This window comes from Stegostoma tigrinum, chromosome 11 (genome assembly GCF_030684315.1).
Source record: "Stegostoma tigrinum isolate sSteTig4 chromosome 11, sSteTig4.hap1, whole genome shotgun sequence".
In the NCBI taxonomy this organism is placed as follows: Eukaryota; Metazoa; Chordata; class Chondrichthyes; order Orectolobiformes; family Stegostomatidae; genus Stegostoma; species Stegostoma tigrinum.
In genome coordinates, this window is record NC_081364.1 from 87,779,153 (window position 1) to 87,789,804 (window position 10,652).

A 10,652-nucleotide genomic window follows, 5' to 3' on the forward strand; every position below is an offset into this window, starting at 1 on the left:
GTGAGGTGACACACTTTGCAAGTTCTCAATACTTCACTCTTGTTCACCGTCGGTCTTCTCTAAATTGGGATTATGCGGGTGAAGCTGAAACACATTACTTCCAGTTTTCTCCCCCCGCCAAGAAATGCAGTAATTGCACATGCTGTTTCAGACATGAAGAACAAGACGATCATCATGTTGGAGACAGCATCGTGACACAGACATAGTTCACCATTATTAGGGATAGATATCACCGATTGTGAATAACTACAGAGAAATAAAAGAGGCAGAGAGTGACCGTGGACCCAACGGGCTGAACGGCATTTTTTTTATGTGGGAATGACGCCATTAGGTTATGACATCACTCTCCCTGTCCCTGTGAAGGAGCGGGTGGGGGAGAAACAAGGGCTCATTATTAACCCTCCCTTCCACGTTATACTGTCTGCAGCCCCGTAACTCAGGGCCGTTGAGGATGTCTCTCAGTGAATGAGTGTTTCACCTGGATTCTCTAAATCGGGAACTGTTGGTGTCAGATATAAACTCCAGCTCTGGATGCAGCAAACGCACATACGCCCGCGTTGCTGAGGTGATAGTTGCAGTGTTTCTGTCTGCAAACGTTTTCTGAATACCAAAAAGGCTGCACGGAGAGATCCCATTTAAGTTGCTGAACGGATGACAACCCAGTTTCATCTTCTCTATTTCTCGGCAGTTCTTCAAGCTTCTGTCTGTCTCTAGTAAATGTCATTCAACAAAAGTCCCAAATTGTCATTTCCAATTGGCCACACAAGCCTGATTCCACTGCTTCTGCTGCTTGTATCTTCCAATGTTTGAGAGGGAGCTGCAGACTATATACCATCTCCCAGCACTACCTGCCCATGGAGAGAAATGATTCAATGCATCTGCCAATGGAGAGAACCCTCTCCCAGCAGATGGGACCAATAGCACCGTCCCAGGAACAGGGAGGCAGAGTGTGACGATGTTCTTTGCCACTTTCACTGCCTGAAGCAATGGGGAATAATTCTCCAATCAATGGCTTCAGATATGTTATTACTCACGTCTGGCAGCAGCTGGAACATGAACTCTGGTCCCCTACATCTGAGGTAGGGACACTTTCACTGCCTGAGTAGCATCTGATTTATTGTTAAAGGGGACATAGCCAGTCTGGGTTGTTGGTCTCGTGGTCTGATTGTCACTTCATTTGGATGTTGTGAGTACAAAAAGTTACAGGTTTGAATCCTGTGTAAGGCTTTGTTCCCTTTGACGTGTTTTTTTTAATTTTTGGGGGAACCCGGAAGTGGTTCATTACGAAATCGATTTCGGTCTATGATCTGAAAGGGTCTTTGCTGTGAATGTATCACATGCATGGAATTCACCTGATGAAGGAGATGTACTTTGAAAGCTTGTGATTTTCGACAAACCTGTCAGTCTGTGACCTGGTGTCCTGTAACTCCTGACTTTATACCACATTCGGAGGAAAATGAATCAAGTTTTAAACAATGTCTTATCATGGTAAACTGGCTTCCTCATTGGTGATGATAAGCGCTATATAAATACAAGCGTGTCTCTTTTAACTGCCCTTAAATGCAAGTACACTGTTTCCCGACCCTGGTCAGTGAAACGAATTCCACGCCATCAACTTAATCAAACTGCCCAAACGCACCGCTACTCACCTCCTACATTATAAACAGCACCAAAACTGTCAGCTGCTGGCTGGAAAAGTAAAAGGAAATAAAACAGATAACCCAGTTTCCAGCTTCTAAAACCGTTCATAACACTTTGTGAATCAGACTCAGGGGAGTGCGAAGCATGACATTTCTGATTGTCAAAGCACCTTTCCCTTCTGAAAGACGCTGGGATATTGGCTCTGTTGTTCTCGATGCTATTCCCTGATCTGAGACATTGAAATAACCAGAATTCAATGTGAAAATGTATGATCTGACACAGTCATATACTGAGGAACAGACAAAAAGCAGAAAGGCCCAAAGGGAGGTGGCCCTGGCTGCAGGGGAGCCTGTTCCCGGTGACATGGATGTCTCAGCAGTGGGTGGGATGAGGCTGTTTCTGTGTCTCCACAATGAATGTCCCAGACTTTATTCTGGAAATGTGAAACTAGCAAAGGTTCTTCTGGTCAAATCATAAGCATAATCTGGAATTTCATTCTCTGTCTCTAACTACTCCATGCTGGAGTTGATGAGTCACTTTCCTGTAATCCATGGCCCGTAACGACAGCCGTGATGGCAGCTGTGAGGGAATTCCAGGATTGAGACCCAGTGACACTGAGGGAACAGTGTTATATTTCCAACTGAGGATGGTGAGATTCTTAGAGGGGACAATATGGATTTTTAGTTTTCTCATGTATATGCTGTCATTGTCCTTCGAGATAGAAGCAAACTCTCACTGGACTGATTCTGACTTATTCAGACTGTATTCTGTGTGAGACCTGGAAATCATCTTTTGTTTGGCTAACTCACACAAGAGGAAGACATTTTTATTTCCTGAAAGAATTGCATCCAGGGCTGGGCGATGCAAGATCTGAGTCCTTACCACCGAAACATGAGATGTACTGACAGTTAGCCTTGTGACCTGACTTGTACATGTTCTCGGTCCATTCTTCACATCAGAACCAACATCACCAGAAATGTTTCTCCATCTAAGCTTCGAAATAATTCATATTATCGCCCTGAGTTTCAATGTGAAGAAAGTGGAGATGTGATAACCTGAAGTTGTTCATTAGATGTGCTGCAGCAAGGTACAAACTGGCTGATGCTAACAGGAGCTTGTTTTGAGCGGCAGTGAAGGGGCTGCCCGATTAAAGGCATCATTCAACTCACCAATTTCCACATTCCTGGCTAGAAAGGATCAGAGGTTTCTCGCTGTATTTGTTCACAGCCTTGACTCGAAGAGACCTTGATTCAAAGTATGACAGTACATTTCATTGGAGTGGGTCATAAACTAGCGCAGTAGTTGTGAATAAAATGATGGCAAGCAGGGGCAGAGAAACAGGTGACAGCAAAGCAGGCTCCTGAGGACAAATGTGCTTCCTTTGCCAAAGAAATTCACAGCTTCACAAAGCGGGGCCCAATGAAGTGAAGCAGTGACAGTGATTAACTTTGCTGATGTTCACCTCGAGAATCACGTTTCTCCTTTGGTCCCAGTTAACAGCATAACTTTACAAGATATCTTCTGTGGGGTTGCGTTTAAGGCCCGTGGAAATACGGATACCACGTCTGACTTCAGATTAGACGATTTTAGGTTTAAGTCCTACCACGCTCGAGTACAGCCGGCAGTTTTTCGACACATGATTCCAAAGAGGAATGGGTGACAGGCATTATTATTGTCAGACTGAAGTAATTGGAAATTAAAGGTTGTGCACAAGCAGTGTGTGGATCATTTACAGCATACAGTCCATTTCAAACTCGCGCTCACAACACCAGTTCTCATTGTCAGGGGAACTTGCTTGTGTTCCACATAAACCGGCCTTTTGTCAGGAAAACATGTGTGGGGGTGGGAGAGTGAACATGAAGCACATGGAGCAGGTGTAATCCTGAGGTCTCTGTCACCGTCGGATGTGTCTGTGTGTCTTCCGGTGTGGCTAAAAATGAGGATGAGTTCCCTGAGCGGGTTGTAACACAGTTGTACTACAAGAAGCCTCAGTCCAATTCATTGATTACAGGGATAATCTCATTGATGTTTACCATCGAGAAGGTGGGCCAAATTCTGGAAAATGCGACTAGACGAGACGGATGCCTAATGACACGCACTGACACGATGGGCCGAATGGTCTTACTTCTAAATCATAAAGTCTCAAACACAGGGAGAAACTGATTGGCAATCAAAATGAGCAAAAGAAAATGACTAGGCAAAAGCAGTGTCACTGACAAAGGAGGGCACTATGCCCAGCACATTCCCTGATGGCCTAGTGGTTAGGATTTGGTGCTCTCACCACCGCAGCATGGGTTCAATTCCCAGTCAGGTAATGCCCATTGTCATCGGCTAGTTTTGCGTCACCACAGAACTGCTTACTAATATTCTGGAACAAAAAAAGTCTGCGAGGTAACCTATTTCATCCCAAACGACATTGAAGCCAATATGGAACAAAGAACTACAAGTGCTGGAAATCTGAAACAAAAACATGAATTGGTCAACTCTCTCAGCATCATGGAGAGAAACAGAGGTAATGCTGTGAATCCATTGATCGTTCATCAGAACTTGGTTAGTTACACACTTCCATATTGTAAAGTGGGGAAATAATCACTTTTATCTGTCGAAACAGCGTGTTTATCAAAATATCTCCTCAGATCCCATCCGTTAACTTGACAACTTAAAAGGGAAATTATTGGCTCTGATGCTGCTTCCATTGCTCTGAGGTGGATACAGCTTCTGCTTAAATTGTTGTATTTTTCTTTCCTTTCTTGTCGCTTCGTAGCCATGTCAAATGAAGAATTGGTCCTTTCAACCTCAGCATTTGTCTCAATTTGTCTCTCTTTGTCTTTGTGTATCCATTTCAGCCCCTTTCGATTCCTCCCACTTTTCGTCCATATCCCGCATTTCCCACTTCTGCTCTTTGAAGAGTGCGGAATTCGGAGAGTGTTTGAGAGTGAAGGTATAGGTTAGTTCCCCTCGCCGCTGTAGAACTGGGATAATATTATTCGTAATCGTGCCTGTCCCTTAGGCCTGAGAAAAGGAGACATTTCTTCCCTCAATATGTGAAAGGACACATTTCTTCCCTCAGTCAGGAGAAATGATCCGTTTAGAACTAATACATCAGGAGATTGTCTCTTTCTGTGCATTTCCAGAGGAGAATGTTCAACTGTGCACAATTTGTATTTTGCAAAAGCCAGTTTATATGAAATTTGCACCCAGCAAAATTGATGCAGACAAAGCGTTACTGATTACATGTTCAGAACAATGCAAATATCAAGGCAGGCAACGTGAACAGCAGGCTGTGGCGCCGGGCCTTAGTTGGGTAAAGCTCCTGTAAGGAAGCAGGAAATCCGGGGTTCGCATCCCATCAGTTCCGGTGCTGTAGCCCCACGATTCCTCGCTTGAATGTCTACCAAAAGCCGTATGGTTGACACAATCGGCGATGTTGATGGATAGAACTGAGCCTATCTTGCTGGAGTTTGGGAGAATAACATTATGAGGCAAGATAAACTACAGCCTTAATGGGGAATGTAGTGGTAATGACACAGACATGACGAGCTGATTATCCTCGTTCTCTGCTGTCAACATTCATTCACCTTACGCCGACAGGAGAGAGATCATTGTCATCATATGATTGTGGTGGAGTTGCTTTTGTCCTTCGCTGTTGGATTGGGGATTCTGTTTCAAAGTCAAACAGATCATCATACTTTGACGGAAGAAGTGTTTCATTTCCTCGGCTCGAAGGGACATGCAGATTATCCAAGTAATATTAGCCCAATTCTAGACTTTACTGTCAGCCGGGGGTGATGGGGGAGGGGATGGGAACCATCTCAGCACCTTCATCATCACCTCCACCCTCAAACACTCTCCGACTTTTAGACTTTTCAAAGAGCAGAAATTGCAAATGAGGGATATGGGCAGACAGAGAGTGGGGAAATGTGAAATGGGCTCAGATGGATACAAAGCAACACTATGAGACAAACAGAGACACATATTGAGCTAGATACTGAAAGGAATCAATTCTCCATTCGACGTGGCTGCGAACTGACAGAAACGGAAAGGAAAAGACAAACATTTTAGCACAGCGTTTCCCCACCTCAGGGCAATAGAAGCTGTTTGAGAGCCGATAACGTCCTTTTAAAGTTGTAATGTTGACGGTTGGAAAGTACAGAAATATTTTGATAATTATGCTGATTCTACAGACAAAAGTGATTATTTCCCCGACATTATAATGTGTAAGTCCATAACTGATCTGGTTATAACAAAGCCTCAGTGGATGAGAAGCATTATCTCTGCTTCTCTTCACAGAAATTACAAGAACTTCTCAGATTGAGGATCAAATCATTTTTTTTTTATTTCAGGTTTCTAACATCTGTCGTTCTTTGCTATATTTTTGGGATTAAAATGCATGAGGTCATGAAGAACTAGCAAACCATAGTTTGGAGCGCCTGATCGGGAATCAAACGGGGGCCACGGCGGTGACAGCACTTAATCCGAACGATTTGACTATCAGGGTAGGCACTGAGTCCCCTGGCATCTTGACGCAAAGGCATTGCTTTTGCCTTTTCATTTTATTGCTCCTTTTGGTGACAGATCAGTTTCTCCCAGTCTTCGAGTTTTTATAGCGAGGAAGAAGACCATTCGAACACTGTGTCAGTGCGTGTCATCAGGCATCATCTATTCAAGGCGTTCACCTTGTGATTTTTGCTTCAGCTACACATTAAGACCTGTTTGTGTTGGGCTTCGCTCGATTCATGAGGAGCGAACACGGTTGTCTTCTTGCAGCCAAAAATAAAACCTCTTAATGTGAGTCATCTAGTTTAAGACAGAATAAGTGCTTCATCCCTGGGTGGGCTCGAACCACCAACCTTTCACTTCACAGCTGAATGCGCTAACCAACTGCGCCACAGAGACAGGCCCTGGAAACATTTACAAACAGTCAATTGGTGTTCTTCATTTTCGAGGGCACATTTCAAAGAGTTTACCTGTGTAATCAATGAATAGGACTGAAGTTTGAGTTGATAAAACTATGTTAAAGCCCCTTGAAGTATCGTCCTCATGTTAAGCCACAGAAGGAGATACAAAGATATATCCTCCGAGAGTGACAGGGGCCTCAGGATTATATGCACTCTGTATCCGTCACATCCACACTCTGTCACAGTACACACGGTTCCCCGACAAAAGGCAACTTTATGTGGAACAGAAGCAGTTTCTTCTGACAATGAGAGCCGTTGCCATGAGCTGAGATATGAAATGGACAGTGAGCTGAAATAGTCCCACACTCGTGTAGATCATGTGCATATTTCAATTCCCAAACGCAGCGATCCAATCACTTCAGCTGCCGGGAATCTGACAAAAACAGCGCTGCGTATACATTCCGCTTCGGAAGCAACTGTCAGTTTGCAAGGGTAGAAAAGCTGTCAACTTCACTCGAGTGAGAGAAGATATAACATTTCAATCTTTCAAACCAAAGTCAGACGCTGTATCAATTACCCCAGTGGCTCCACACGTCTTGCTGCAGCTTTCATCCTGTCAAATTGTGACGTTAACAGTGACATCAGCGGTAAAAGCATTTGCAAGGTGAGTAACCAGCCAAGGCATTCACCATCACTGCTTCAATTCAATGTTCTCCACTTTGTGAAGCGGTGAATGTCACTGGCAAACGAAAGACATTTGTCCTCACATGCCTGCTTCTCTGTCACCCGCCTCTCTGCCGCCCGTTTCTCTGCTGGAACTTGACACCATTTTATTCACAGTAATTGCAATGTTCTGTCTCTCATGTTTTTTTTTATTATCTCCTTGTAACTTAAAAATGCCCCATTGTCTTGAAATCCCCCTTCCTCAGGGAAAGACAACTACCACGAGTGCTAGCTACATGTCTCATTATTTTATAAACTTTATCAGGTCGCTGCACAACCTCCTAAGCACCAGCGAGAAAAGTCCAAGTCTATCCAACCTTTCTTTACCAATCAAACCTTTCAAACCAGGCAACATCCTGGTAACACTCTTCATAACACTCGCCAGCTTTATAATATGCCTCCTGTAACTGTGTGACTGAAAGTGCACACTGTATTCCAGGAGAGATCTCATCAACGTCCTGTACAACCTCAATATGACTTCCCAACTCCTAAACTCAAACTCAAGCATTTCAAAAGCCTGTTTAACCAGGCTGTCAAGATGTGGTGTAAGCTTGAAAGAATCATGGACCTACATCCCGAGGTCCAGAAGGAGGTACCTTACCAGTTAGACAAATTCTGTGGCAGATGGGGAATAGTTTCGATTTTCTTTGACTTCATGCATAAAGAAATTTATTGTACACGTGCAGCTGAATAAAATTGTATGATATATGAAACTGAACTTTTTTTTCAATTAAAATGTAAAGGTGAGTCCTGTCGTGTCAGAAAGAAACCGTCGCTTAGAGTTGCAATTCCCCCTTTTAAATGGTACCTTAATTATTTGACCACATCCCGATGATGTTCGGTAGATTTCATACTGTCTGAGAGCCACCCAAGAAATCCACAGGCAAGGCTCAGTCTTTTTGCATTTTGAACCATCCCTTCTCCCTTTACGATAAGCTGATTAAAATTCTGAGCAGTATTGAATGTAACATTCGCATGTTTCAATGAGATGAATCGAATTCGTTTTTGATAAATTCAATGGCCTGTGGAGTTTGTAGCAAGTCAAGTGAATTGAAATAAGTTGAACAGCGTTTTTCCTGTAAATAAACTAGTTTTATAAGTCGTTCTAGAATTGTTTGCGATCTGAAATTTTAAAAATAACTTTTATTCTCTCTAGGCAAATATTTCTTCACAATTGGAAAATTTCCAAGCCGTTTGTTGATCGTTGATTCATTTCCCAACCCTCAGAAACTGCCAATTTCCCACAAATCCATTCATTCTCATGACTGTATCAGACGCTAATGTGTCCAGCGCTACAAAATGCCAACATGCTTCCCTATTGCAAAATATGACTGAGGACTTCTCGATTTGACTCATACAGTTTGACACATGACAGACAGTATCAGAAGTTGGCGTCTCAGAGACTAACTTAAGTTGCATTGGAAAGAGAGGCTAAATCAGGAATCTGTGGTGGTCTGTGACACCAGTAAAATCATGAATTGAACCAGGATGCCTTTGCACGTAAACAGAATGCAGAATTACTACTCTGCTGAAAGTGTCAGATCATGCCAAGTGTACGTTTAAAAATGATGACCATCTCTGCAGTACAAACAGCACAAGTTCAGGACCAGGCAGGAGATAAACTAAACGAAAAATAGCGCTGCAATTCAGTGGAATTGTGTTCCTTTTCAACACAACCACAGAGATTTCCGAATATATTCACAAAAAGGGGGCCTGACGAGAATAGCAAACAGGAAAGCTTTGTCGACGTCAGTGCAGAAGCTTGTTATTGGTAATGGCCGGGCAAATGCTGCAGCTTGTGCCTGGTTTCTTACAGGGGACATTCTGCGTATGAAGCGACCATGACAGTCACTGCATTCCAGAAACAGCATACGCTGCCATTGTGCCCTGCTGATTTTCAAACAGCATTAAAATTTACATTTCATCACGTATTACTGCTCAATTTCAAATAGATTGATGTTGTCCAACGTTATTGCTATTATTGAGAAATGAAGAAAGTCACGTAAAATTAGTCAAAAAATATTCACAATGCCGTTACCAGGGTTACATGGTGTGTACTTTAGAGTGAAGCTGAAAACGCTGGGCGAAATATCACTGCAGGTTCGGAGGATGAGAAGCTAGAGAAATTTATAAAGCCATGAGGGATATGAACAGGGTGAATGGTCGAGATCTTTTTTTTTCCCCACCAGGTGGGTGAGTCCAAAACTACAGGGCATATATTTAAGGTGAGGGGGGGAAATGAAATGGGAGTTGAGGGGCATTTTTCACGCAGAATGAGGTGCATGTATCGAATGAACTGATGGAGGAAGTTGTGGGGGCTGGTGAAATTAAAACATTACAAATGCATCTGGATGCGTGCATGAATCAGAAGCGTTTCGAGGGATAAGGGCAAAATGCTGGCAAATGAAGCAACTTAATTTCGGACATCTGGCCGGCATGCATGAGGAGCACCAAAGTGTTTCTTTTTGTGCTTCCCATCTGGCCGATGCTACATTTGCTCATCCCCGATTTAATTGTTTGTTCGCAGGAGCTAGCGGAGCTGGTCTCTGTGGTGCAATTGGTTAGCGTGTTGGGCTGTTAACCAAAAGGTTGGTGGTTCGAGCCCACCCAGGGACGAGGTGCTTTTTCACTTTTAACCGATGACCGCTATCCAGGGTGCTTTTTGGCTACAAGAATATAACCGTGTTCGCTCATCACTAAGCGAGCGAAGCCCAAAACAGATATCCTTTAATGTGCAACTGGTGCTAAAATGACAAGGCGAATGCAGTTGCAGACACATCAAAGCATGAATGCTGTCTATGAGACGCTTCGACTTGTTTGCGCCACGAACGACTTGCACAAGTGGCTGTGGGGCAATCCCAAACTGCGCTTCCACTATACTGGGAGTTTAGTACAATGCCACTTTCCAGAAAATGCTATAACAAGAAAACCAAAAAAAAAACAAGGTTGAGAATGACAGAGGAAAAGTGGCGATTCGTAATCACAGTCTCAAAGAGGCTGGGTTTCCGTCCTGATCAACAATGTGGGTGTGCCTGCACGGCAACGATTGCAGCAGATCAAGAAAGAAGCTCATTGGTTCCCTAATGTGGGACAGAAATGGAGGAAATGAGAAAAATTTAACAAAAAATCACGTTACAATTACCCTCATTTTCGCCACCACTGCAAATAACTGTGGTTAGAATTGATGCAGGACTTGATTTCACAGCAGCAGTGGTATAGCGATCTTCATTCGCTTTCAGTGAAAAAAGTGAACAATGCATATTGCCTGGAACAAGAAGCAGCAGTGCAGCCGGCTTGTTCCTGATATCATGCAGGGGACATTCCATGCCACTGCGCCACGTAAACACAGTTTGGACGCGGTCCCAATGGAGGATCTCTGCTGTCCAACAT

General features: G+C 43.5%; 2 non-coding genes across 2 annotated transcripts; one reads left to right on the forward strand and one right to left on the reverse strand.

Annotated features, from left to right (window-relative positions):
• Window positions 1–6,463: 6,463 nt before the first annotated feature.
• trnah-gug (transfer RNA histidin (anticodon GUG)) lies at window positions 6,464–6,537 on the reverse strand. Its single transcript has one exon. It is a non-coding gene; the product is annotated as a tRNA-His (tRNA).
• Window positions 6,538–9,804: 3,267 nt separating this feature from the next.
• trnan-guu (transfer RNA asparagine (anticodon GUU)) lies at window positions 9,805–9,878 on the forward strand. Its single transcript has one exon. It is a non-coding gene; the product is annotated as a tRNA-Asn (tRNA).
• The last annotated feature ends 774 nt before the right edge of the window (window positions 9,879–10,652 follow it).